This window comes from Pantherophis guttatus, chromosome 2 (genome assembly GCF_059756535.1).
Source record: "Pantherophis guttatus breed Tessera chromosome 2, ASM5975653v1, whole genome shotgun sequence".
In the NCBI taxonomy this organism is placed as follows: Eukaryota; Metazoa; Chordata; class Lepidosauria; order Squamata; family Colubridae; genus Pantherophis; species Pantherophis guttatus.
In genome coordinates, this window is record NC_142064.1 from 109,825,477 (window position 1) to 109,837,581 (window position 12,105).

General features: G+C 40.8%; 1 pseudogene; it reads right to left on the bottom strand.

Annotated features, from left to right (window-relative positions):
- Positions 1-953: 953 nt before the first annotated feature.
- On the bottom strand, positions 954-1,740 carry LOC148115250 (uncharacterized; annotated as a pseudogene).
- Between the last annotated feature and the right edge of the window lie 10,365 nt (positions 1,741-12,105).

Consider the following 12,105-nt stretch of genomic DNA (forward strand, 5'->3'; position numbering starts at 1 on the left):
AATTGGAGTCTAGTACATTTGAAGGCACCTCTGTGCATTATGATAGTCTGTGCCTCCGCAGTAGTGCCATCTACCGGCAGTTGCTGGTATGCCTGTGCAAGATCAAGTTTAGCAAAAATCTTGCCAGGGCCCAAGGAATGGAGCAGATGGTACACAATAGGTACCGGATAAGCGCTCTTATTAATTGTGCATTTATAATCCGCGCAGATGCACACAGACCCATCAGGCTTAACTGGGGTCACAATTGGGGTCTCCCATTTAGCGTGGTCAATGGGAACTAGCACCCCCTGCTTGATCAGTTTGTCTAGCTCAATGTCTATCTTTGGCTTTAGGGTGAAGGGCACCCTCCTGGGTTTTAGCCGGATTGGGGCGACATTGGGGTTGAGGTTAAAAGAGATAGGGGTCCCCACATACTTGCTGAGCCGTTCATCAAACACGTCCAGGAACTCCCGCATCAGGTTGTCCTTCAGGGTGTTGCTCTCGTGTTGGCTGCTCACGTTGTGGACTCTGGTGAACCCCATTCCCAGGGCGTCGAACCAGTCCATCCCCAGTAGACTCAGCAGATTCTGGCTTACCGCGGTGAGGGGCAGCTTCTTCTGGTACTCCCCGTAGGTGACTTGGAATATGCCGCGTCCTTCCACTGGAATGCGGTTGCCCTGGTAGTCGTGTAGCCCAAGCATCTGGCATCTTAGCTGGTGCTTCTGGATGCTGGGTACAGCCTTCCGTAGGTTGGCCCAGGACATGATGGTCAGCGGCGAGCCGGTGTCGAGCTCCATCTTGCACTCACTTCCTTCTATCTCAACCATGGTGTACACCCTTTTCGTTGGTGTTGTGCTTGCATGGACAATGCAGATGGCGTAGGTTTCGCAGTCTTCGAATTTCGTGCCCTTCCGGTATTCGCCATGTTTGTTGGTCCTTTTCTGCGGCGCCAGCTCTGGTTGGCTGGTGGCACCTCATGACTTGTGGCTGGCTGGTTGAGTAGCTCTGCAGACCCTTGCCAGGTGGCCCTTCTTATTGCAGTGCCTGCAAATGGCGTCTTTGAATTTGCAGGTCTGGCGATGGTGGGACCCGCTGCAGCTCACACAGGTTTCTCGGTGGTCTCTTTGGTCCCGTCAGTATTTCTCAGTCCGGAAGACGTCTTTGCCAGACTCCTCCTTGCTTTTTGTTTGGACCGTCTCATGGTGTACCGGGGTTGACCGCTGCATGCGCTGGTCTCTGTAGGGTTTCTGCAGCCTTCGTAGAGGATTTGTGAGCCCTCACCTCGTCTAGTGCGATGTGTAGCGTGAGATTAGCCTGGGCGAGCAGTCTTCTCTGTAGCCGAATATCTCTCATGCCACAGATTAGTTGCTCTAGGAACGCATCATCAAGGTCTCGGTACTCACAGTGCATCGCAGCCTTGCGCAGGGCAGCCATGTACGCGCTGATTGGCTCTCCCTCTTGCTGCAACCGCTGGCAGAACTCATACCTCTGTACGAATTTGGAAGGTGCGGGGGCATAGTGTGCCTTCAGCGCAGCCTGTAGAGCTTGCCACTATATGGTCTGAACCGGGGTCGCTTCAGATAGTGACTCGGCCATGTCGAACACTTCGGGTCCCCAATGGCTTAGGAAAAGAGCTCTTTTTCTATTGTCTGAGAGCCCCTGTAGGTCACTTGCCTCCAGGAAACATTCAAATCTAGCCATGTAAGACCCCCATTTCTCTCTGGCAGGGTCGAAAGGCGTTGGCAGCATGTAAGCAGACATTGTGTTTTTCTCTCTGGGTGATCCGCTCGTCCGCCTGGCTGGATTCTCTGTTTCAGCTCTCTCTGTGGCTTCGTGGCTTCAGCTCTTTCCTTAGTTTTGTGCCTCAAAATCCCACCTTCATCGCCAATGTTAAGTAGGGTGAATGAGGACACAGAAGCCAGGTCATGAATAACAACAGCTCTTTACTTCATGGTGTGAATCCAGCACCAGTGAATCCAGGGAAACAGCTCCCTTTATATACTCTGCAGTCCTGGCAATTAGCCAATCATCTGAGAGCAATTACATTAAAACTTTCCTGCCAAAACTATATACATAACAGTCTGAGCCCCCCCCCCAGCAATTCCATTAGGATAAAGTGGTTAGAAACCCCTCCTCTCAGTTTGATGTTGAATGAGCCAATTCACAAGTGTGAAGATGTTGTGGAAACGGTCAACGTGAGAAAGAGATAAGGATTCATTCCCATCCGTTTTTTCTGTTGCTTCCAAACTGAAAGAAAACAGATGGCCTTCCCCCTTGTACATCCCAAGGTAAATCAAAGCACAGGGCAGTATAGGTGACAGGGTAAAAGTTATAAACTAGGGAATTACATAGGAAAAACAGGATGAGAGCAGTAAGTAAAAGAATCCGGGCTCCCCTCCCCACTTGAATGGCAGTATCACGATAGGGATCTGACACTAGGTGTCTTAGTGGACCACCACATCAGTATGAGCCAGTAAGGTGCTACAGCTGCCAAAAATACGAATGCAATTATGGGCTGCATCAATAGAGGGATAGCATCAAAATCACAAAAAGTGATAATATGACTTTAGATTGCACTGGTGAAGCCACACTTGGAAAACTGCATTGGGTTCTGGTTACCATGATACAAAAACCATGTTGAGACCCTGGAATGTATGTAGGGAAGAGCAACAAAGGTTCTAGAGGCTAACTTATATAATGAAAGGTAGAGTTAGATAGCCTGTTGAAGAGAAGGATTGGTGGCAGTGGTGGGTTGCTACCGGTTTGTTCCGGATCTTGCAAACCAGTAGTAATGGCAGCAGGAGGCTCCGCTACCCACCTGGATGTCATCACGGACACTCTGTGCATGCACAGATGTTTCTGTGCATGCGCAGAAGCGCTGCACACACGCTCCCATTGCAAACTGGTAGCAAAGATAAGTGGAACCCACCCCTGATTGGGGGGCATGATAACTGTCTTCCAAAACTTGAGGGATTGTTACAAAGAAGAGGCAATTGACCTCCAAAGTACCAGAGAGCTGGACAAGAAGTAATAGGCAGAAGTTAGTTAAAGTTAAAATACAGCATAGAAGGAGAAATTTTCTGACAGTGAAAACAATGGAATAAGCTTGCCTTCTGGAATTGTAGGAACTCCATAACCAGAGTTTTTCAAGAATAAACTAGGCTGGGATAGCATAAGGTTCTTACCTTGAGCAGAGTGTTGGACTAGAAGACACCAAAGTCCCTTCCAGCCCTATGATTTTATTTTCTATGTTCTAAACCATATCTCAATGACCTTTTAAAATAGATTCTTATACTACACCTTTGAAAATGTCAAGTTGGCGTAACAGCTTCCATTATCCCAAAGGTGCTTTTTCAAGAGGCAACTGGACTTTCTGCTTTTTCTTTGAAGACATTTCACTTCTCATCCAAGAAGTTTCTTCAGCTCTGACTGGATCGTGGGCAATGGAAGGATTTATACTTCTTGAAGACAGCTGGTCAATTGCATTATTTTAGCAAGTGGTTGAGGCCACCTGGAGGTTTATCTGTGTTGTCAGGGTCACCTGAGTAGTGTGTGGAGTCTTCTTGAAACTGTTGAAAGGACTGTGTTGTAGATTGGAGATAGATGCTGTCATATTCCTCCCCCTCTGTTGAGAGAGGGCTGTTGATGGCCTCTTTGACCCCTCTTTTTTGATGTGTTTTAGTTCTTCTTCTTTTTTTTAGAAAACCCACACACACAGTTCAATATCTACATTTTGATTCCCACCCCCCACTGGAGCACAAAATGGGAGTCATCAGAACTCTACAGTACTGACCGGAAGGCCTGCCTACCAGCAAAGATGGGAAAGAAAAAGAACTAAAACACATCAAGGAAACCCTCAGAACATGTGGCTATCCCAAGTGGGCCTTCATTAAATCTCAAAAAAGACCCAGCAGGAGTTCCTCCATAATATACAATGAAGAGAACAATAAACAAAGCAATGTTGTCATTCCATACATTGCAGGAATATTGGAAAAGCTCAGGGGGATCTTCAGCCAACACAAGATATATGCACACTTCAAATCCAAGAATACACTAAAGCAAGAGCTTGTCCACCCCAAGGTTAAAATACCCAGACACAAACTTTACTGCTATATGCAGTACAAGGCAGTGAGCCACGTGCAGATCTGTGCATTGGGGAAACAAAATAACCACTTCATAAACACATGGCACAATGTAGGAGGATAAACCCATCAGGACTAGATTCAGCAGTCCATCTGCATTTAAAAGACAAAGGCCACTCTTTTGAAGACATCAAAGTCCATATTTTGGATAGAGAGGGCCACTGGTTTGAAAGAGGATCAAGAAGTCATCTATGTTAAAATAGCCCTCTCTCAACAGAGGGGGAGGGAATGACATCATGTTTCCAGTCTACAACACAATCCTTTCAACAGTTCCAAAAACGCCCCACTCCCATTGCACTTCTCAGATGACCCTGATGACACAGTTAAACCTCCAGGTGGCCTCAATGACTTGCTAAAACAATGCAAATGACCAGCCTTCTGCAAGGCATATAAATCCTTCCATTCCCCACCATCCACTCAGAGCTGAAGAAGCTTCTTGGATGAAAAGTGAAATGTCTTTTTTAAAAAAAGCAGAAAGTCCAATTGCCTCTTGAAAAAGCACCTTTGAAACAACCATGACTTGGATGACTGAGAATCTGCATAGACAACAGCTTCCATTGTAATCCAGAGCAGAACTTGAGAAAAAAACTAGAGAGGGGAAATCTGTCAGAAGATTTTAAAAGATTCCAGATAAGATTGCATTTGGGAGAAGTAGCTGCCACTCCTACCTGTTACTTTTTCATATTTAGTTCCTATTTGCCTTAAATCAAATTTATTTTCCTTTTTTATTTTAACAATTTTGAATTAGAATCAAAGAAGCATGAAGAAGTTTTACATGGTTCTTGTTGCTAAGGTAACACATTTCCTCATGTGGAGTGACTTTTTTTAAAGCTGCTCACATTAACTGATTACGGGGAAGAATTTATGAAGCAAATAATATATCTGGAACATTTAAAAGCTCTTACAATATCTGAAATGTTATAACATTTAAAATATTCAGGATCAGTAGGCTTTCCATAAATGATTTTAAAATACTGAGTTATGTATAAAGAGTTGTGATAACAGCAGTATCCTAAATTGTATTTCAAAGAGTAAATGCTACATGAATGCATCAGGGTACACAGGAATACATAGAGCTCCAAGGACAAAACAATTATTTATCTACTTATAATACACTTTGTCATGCCCCAACATATAATTTTTATATATACTGTTGTTGCTCCCTAGCCCTATCTAGTGGCCGGAGGGACAAATACCAATCTATATTGTTTTGAAGCTGACCCAACCCCTTTACCCATCAGGCTGCACTCTCAAAAACAAGTGCATGCTGGGAAGCCAGACTCCATTTTCCTTTAGCATTTGGAGGAGGCAGAAGCACAAGGAAGAATCCAGCCTAATTTGTGGCACATGTTCATCCAAGGCAAACCCACATCCCTCACACACAGCATCGCTGGTGAGATTTAGATTACTTGTATTTATTAATTGTTATGTTCAGCAGCAACTCAATACTGCCTATCTTGTATTTGGTTCTTATAGTATGTATTCCTATTTTCCCCAGTTTCACCACATCCTGTTCTTAATAAAGCATCCAGATCTATGCACATGGTCTGTTTTATTGGAAGATAGGTGGGTTTAGCTACTTGTCGAGCTGCACACAGAGTAACATGTAGTGAGGACAGAACACACTTTGTCTTTACAAAATGTGATTGCTTGCATAGAAGAGCATAGAAAATACAACAAATGTTGTATTGAAAATATTCATACATTGAATTATAATATAGATTGAATGTACTACATCTGGAACTCCACTCAATGATTTATAAGGTGTTTGCCATGTATTTTGATCTTCATTTTTAATTTAAATAGTGTTTCTTAATCCCTAATAAATGATATTTCAGAAATATCCATGATATTTATGACCTGGTTTATTTATCTGTATAATATTCTTTTATTTTTTCATGTTCTCTTTTGTATTTATTTATATATTTTCTTCAATGAGACTTGTCTTCCAGTTCTTGAGGGGACTGACACAAGAAGTAATGGGTGGTAGCTCATTAAAGAGAGATCCAGCTTAGAAGTAAGAAGAATTTTTTTGAGTGACAGCAATTCATCAGTGGAATAGTTTGCCTCCTGGGGTTGTGGGTGCTCCATTACTAGAGGTTTTCAAAATAGACAACTATTTGACTGGGATGGTATAAGGCTCCTGCCTTGAGCAGTGTGTTGGACTAGAAGATTTCTGAGGTCCCTTCCAGCCCTATGATTCTGTGATTACAATAATTTTTTTTAAAAAAAATTGCAACACATGTAAAAATGTAATCAATAATAAACATAGCACATAAAGATCTACATAAAACCTTCATAATAATACCTAGTCGTGGGGTTTCCAGTTGACGTCACTGTGCTAGCAAGATGAGCATGGAGACTGCTCCTGCCTCACTCTTGCAAACTGCTTAGCCTGGGCAGCTTTTATGCCGGCGGCAGCCCCGGAGAGGCGGCCGTAAGTGGAGAGGAGCAATAGCGTGCCTGTGGAGTGGCGACCCGGCACGCGAAGGCGAATCTCTCCTGTCACAGGCTGGGAAGACGGCGCCAGTCATGGCGGCCCCAAAACGATGACTTCCCTGTACTGGAAGGGAAACCCGATAGCAGGTGGACAAGGAGTCCCTTTCTAATTTAAATTACTTTACTTTGAGATGGATCTTTGATCCCTTTGATCCCCCTATTTTGAGTGTTCATGGTGGCAGAAAAAGAGTTAACTTGAGTGCCATTCTTTCGATTGGAGCTGAGACGGGGAAAGCGGCTGTTTGTTTATTATACCATGAACTCTTTGGCCACTACTGAGCTGAGTTGATCGAAAGATCATCGAAAGAAACATCGTGGAAAAGGATTTGTATCTGATTCCTGGAAAGTTTTTGGGTGGACCACCCCCCTCCCTTTCGTTGATGGATGGTGTTTACTCTTGATTTCTTTGTGGATTAACAATTGTGATTGAACGGGTGGATTTATCCCCCTCCAGAGCTTTTCTCTTCCTGCTTTCTGTTTGAGCGTGCGGAATAGCAACCTGCCTCCCTCCAGTGGTGAACTTTAAAATTACAATATACACTGAGTCTCCAGAAGAGGAGAGATCTGAATTTGCTTTTATATTTGACTGAATGAATTACCCCCATTGATTATCACCCTTATTGACTAAATTTGATTTGAAAGTTTCAGAATATAATTTATTTCTGGAATTGGCTAATTTAAGGTTTTGTTTTCCTTTTTTTGTTTTTTGATTAGGTAATTCACTAAATTAATACTGAAACAGACTAAATATTGGATTAAGTTATATTGTTTGGTGATTAATTATCTCGGTGAATCTCTGTAAGCAGAACTGATTACACAATTATCATAATTAAATTTGAAAGCGATTGGTCGTATTTCTACAAGCAAGATGTTGAGTGCAACAATCGTGACAACCACAAAAGCGGGAAAAAAAGTTTTGACACTCCCAACAGTCGCTACTCCTGTCACACCTACATCATCATCATCATCCTTTAAATCTTTGGATGATCTAGCTGCTGCAGGGAAACCTCCATCGTTATCAAATCTACAGAACATGTTGCAGGCAATGTATGAGGTGATGACAAAAAACCAAGACGTTATCTCCAAAAACTTAGAGGACCTAACATCAGATCTTAAAGGGGAGCTGGGAGCTGTCAGAAATGATATTAAAATGTTGAATGAGAGACTGGAAGGCATGCAGGGGGCATTGACACAACAGGAGAGTAAAGTACAAGATGTAGAGAAGAGAGTGGGACGATGTGAGGACAGACTGGATGGAAATGAAAGAGAGCAGTTCTCGGTGAATAGAGCCCTCGAAGAAGAAATTATTTTTCTCAAGATGGAAAGATCAGCTTTTTATCTGAGGATACAAAATGTGGTGGAAGAACAGGGGGAGTCTCTAAGACAGCAGTTCTCAACCTGGGGGTCGCGACCCCTTTGGGGGTCGAACGGCCATTTCACAAGGGACGCCAAAGCCCTCTCTCGCCCCCCCCATGCCTTCACTCACTCACCCTCACTCTCTGCTCTGTTGGATCGCCGGCCGTTCGCTTACCCCGCCCACTCCCAATCTATTGCTGCCTCCTGAGTCCCAGCTGATGGCTAGAGGAAAAAAACTGTTTAAATTCTTGCTGCGGGGCTTATATTATTGGCCCTATAGCCAGTGGTGGGATTCTGCCGGTTCTAGGGGATTCGGCCAAACCGTTTGTTAAATTGCTGTCTTGCCCCGCCCCTCCGCACCACTATTTATTGCCAATAAATGTTTTTTTGTAATTTTATTGGCCCACGGAGCTTCAGCATAGGTTAATTAGCCCTTGATTAGATCAGCTCCTGACTCTCAGATGATTTGCTCTCAGCTGTTTTGCTCAGGGCTCTGCTGCTTGCTGGAGCAGATTTTTTTTCCCCTAGCTATGCTGAAAAACAAAACTGAAAATAAAACAGGCTGTTGGCTTTGCTGTTGCTGCAACGTTGGAAAATTAGGCAGGCAGATTTCTTTTCTTTTTCCTCACCAAAAAAAGTAGGTGCAAACAATGGGAAATTTAGGGAAAAAGAGGAGAGTTCAAGATTTTAAAACACAAAAGAAAAAAAGCTCTATTTAACTAGGGAATTGTAATAATTGAGATACTATTAATGGTATATTGTGTTGAAAGCAGAAATGGTTAAGTTGTGGTTTGGAGGAATATATGGGGGAAATTATTTGGTTTATTATTATTGGTAAATATAATTAATTGATTTGTAAGAAATTGGATTGCATGGAAATAATTGGAATATTCATGTTCATATTGATTAATATACAAAAAAGGTAGTTATATAACTAATTGATTTATATTAAAATGTTGAATTTATATTAAACAACTGTAATATTACATAATTAACCAATGTGAGGATGGATATAAAAATAGATGACAATGGGAAGGGGTATAATATAGAATAGAAGGGAAAAATTAAATTTGATTAAGATTAGAGATGAGGATGAAGGGTAATATTGTTTTTTTTACAAAAATAGATGAGGAATAAATATGGCAAAAAGGAAATATAGAAATTGTAAATTTAATTGAAATGACTAAACACTGTTTAAATTTGTGAACCGGCCAAATACTCTGTTCAAAGAAAATAAATTGTATATGTGTATGTGTGTTTCTAATTATTGTTATTTATTCATATTTGTTCTCTTTTATTCTTTAAAGTTTAACAATTCATTCTTTATCTTAATATCTTTATATTTGTTTGGGGTTGGCTTTCTTCCCTTTCATCTTTTTTATTGTACAGCAATCTTTCTCCTCAAATCTACCACCTCTCTCTTTTCTTTCCTTCTTACTTTCTCTTCCTCCCCCTCTTCTTCTCCTCCCTACTTCCTCTTCCTTTCTTCTTCTCCTCCTCTCTTCCTCTCTCTCTTACCCTCACTCCTACTCTAATTTCCCTTCCCTTCCTTCATCCCTCTCTATTGCTGTATCCTTTTATGCATATGGACTACTCAGAGGGCTGAAAAAGTTATTTCTGACTGGTCCTCGCACTTTTTTTTTTTTATTGAAAAAGTTTTTCAAATACAGATTTTTCCCCCTTTTCCCCCCCCCTCCTCCCCCCCACCCCCCCTCCCCTTGACTTCCTCATAGTAAAACCCAAGTTCATAACAGATTATATCATACTTTACTATCCACATACTCAATCTCCATATACTAACCCTTTCATTTTAATAAGATTATCATACCCCCCGTATACTATGCTATAATAAGCATTTCAAAGTGACATTCCATTATAACATTATCTAATAACTCCTAATTTAAAATAATAATATTATTATATCTCCCAATTTAACAATTTCTACTTGTAGTCTACCCTTTTACTACCCCTCAGACAATATAACATTTCAAAACATACTTCTATTCTAAGTATTCAAAAAGTCCTAATTTAACACTTATTCAGTTCCAGTAGCCATTTCGTTTCCCCCCTTCGTTACAAATATTCACATCTAAACATTTCTTTAAAATAGACAATCCATAACCTAACCTTTCTCCACCCACTTTCCTACAGAATTACCATAATTATTCTTAATATCTTTATTCTTCTACCCCATCCCCTAGAAAAATATTCCCTTATGTAAATAAGATCCTAAAAGAAAAAAAAAACTTTAAACTTATGATCCATATAGCATCTTCTGGAATATCTTTCAACTGGATGATGAACTCCACCCATGTTAGGGTAACATCGCATCCTTATTCCAACAGTATTTTCGATATCTTCAGTTACCATCTGCCCCCATCAGCAACAAATATCTTCATATTGGAAAAGAAAAAACCCCGACAACCACCCGAGTGACTTTATAATTATATTCCATATAATGTTTATGGAGGTGTCTTTGATCCAGATAATTGGTTCCAACCATCATAATAGGGTAACAACCAGATCTTCTGCGTGCCCCAATCCAATAAGTCTCTTGCCATATAGCTCAGCATACACGTATTTATCCGGAACTCCAAAAAACAAACAAGATATTTCCAACCATTTGGTTTAAGGCCTTTTTCACACCCAATAATTCAGCACTGCAGAGATCTGCCACTCTCCTCAGGATAAAATAAGCCAATATTTTGCCCATTATCTTTTTATATATTCAGTCCTCTCATAAGTAACTGGCATTACACTGTTGTTTAATTTAAAAGTTTTTATGTTTGTGAGACCTACTTCTTCTTTTCTTAACTTCTCGTGGGTTGGATCTCCATCCTAAACTCCTTTCTGTAGATTGTGTATCAACTATTTGGTTTTGCTGAAGAGTAGCTTGATCCTGTTGGGTTTGCATCTGTGGCTGAGATCTTTCTGGTTCTGTAAATTGTATATCAGCTGATTGACTTACATGCTCGTTTGTGGCTTGACAAATCATTGCATTAGGGTCCGGAACCGCCTCTCTTATATTAGATAATCCAGCTGAGGCCTCTGAAAGAGGATCCAAAAGCAGCTCATCTATGGAGACCTCTTTAATTTGTTGTTTCTTCGTTATTTCCATCTCCTTCTGCTTTTCTTGGGTTTCTATCTCTTGTTGATTTTGCTTTTTAAGTACCTTATAATAGAATTCTTCCGCTTTTTCAAGAGTATTTAACTGATATCTTACTCCTTGATATCTCAATATTATACCCACTGGGACATCCCACCTGTATAAGATATTCTGTCTTCTTAACTCAGTCACCAAGGGCCCAAATTTCTTTCTATCTCTTAAGATCTTGGGCGGCAATTCCTTATATATCCAAATTTTTCTCCCATTCAGTTGTAAAGTAGAGTTAAAGGATTTTTGCAGAATATCATTTCTTATCTCTTTTTCTGTAAAGTAAATTACCACATCTCTAGGCAATTGCCTTTGCTTGGCAATCCAGGAATCCACTCTGTAAGCCTTATCAATTTTACTGATTACGTCCCCGTGATGAACCTTTAAGATCCCAGCCAAAACTTGAGCAGATGTTTTTCTTAAGTCATCACTATTATTTTCCTGTAAGCCTCTAATTCTGATCGCAAATTCTGTGATCCTGTATTGCAACATTACAGCCTCTCTTTCAATTCCTTGCTTTATATCTTCTAGATTATAAGTCTCGTGACCAGCTTCTTCTTTAGACTTTACTTCTAAGCTATTATCTCGAATATTTGCTAAGTCCTTTTCAATTCTTAATATTTTATTGTCCAAGTTATCAATTTTCTCCATTTTAGACTCTAGCAATTTAATATTTGTATCCAACTTTATCGCAATTTCTGAAAAACCATTAGTCACTGTTACAATCTTTTGTTGCAAATTATCATACTTTAGTTGTATCATTTCTTTAATTTCCTGCCTTAAATTTTCAAATTTCTGATTCACAGTTTCATAATATTTTGCCATTTCCTCCTGAATAAATTCTTTTAAATTACAACCATTCTGCAGGGTCTGTAGGCTCAGAGAGTGGGGGAGCACCCCCCCCCTTTCTTGTCTGTCAGCTTTTATTAACGCCATCCTTCCAGCAGACTTTTCTCTTTTACCCCCCAAACAAGA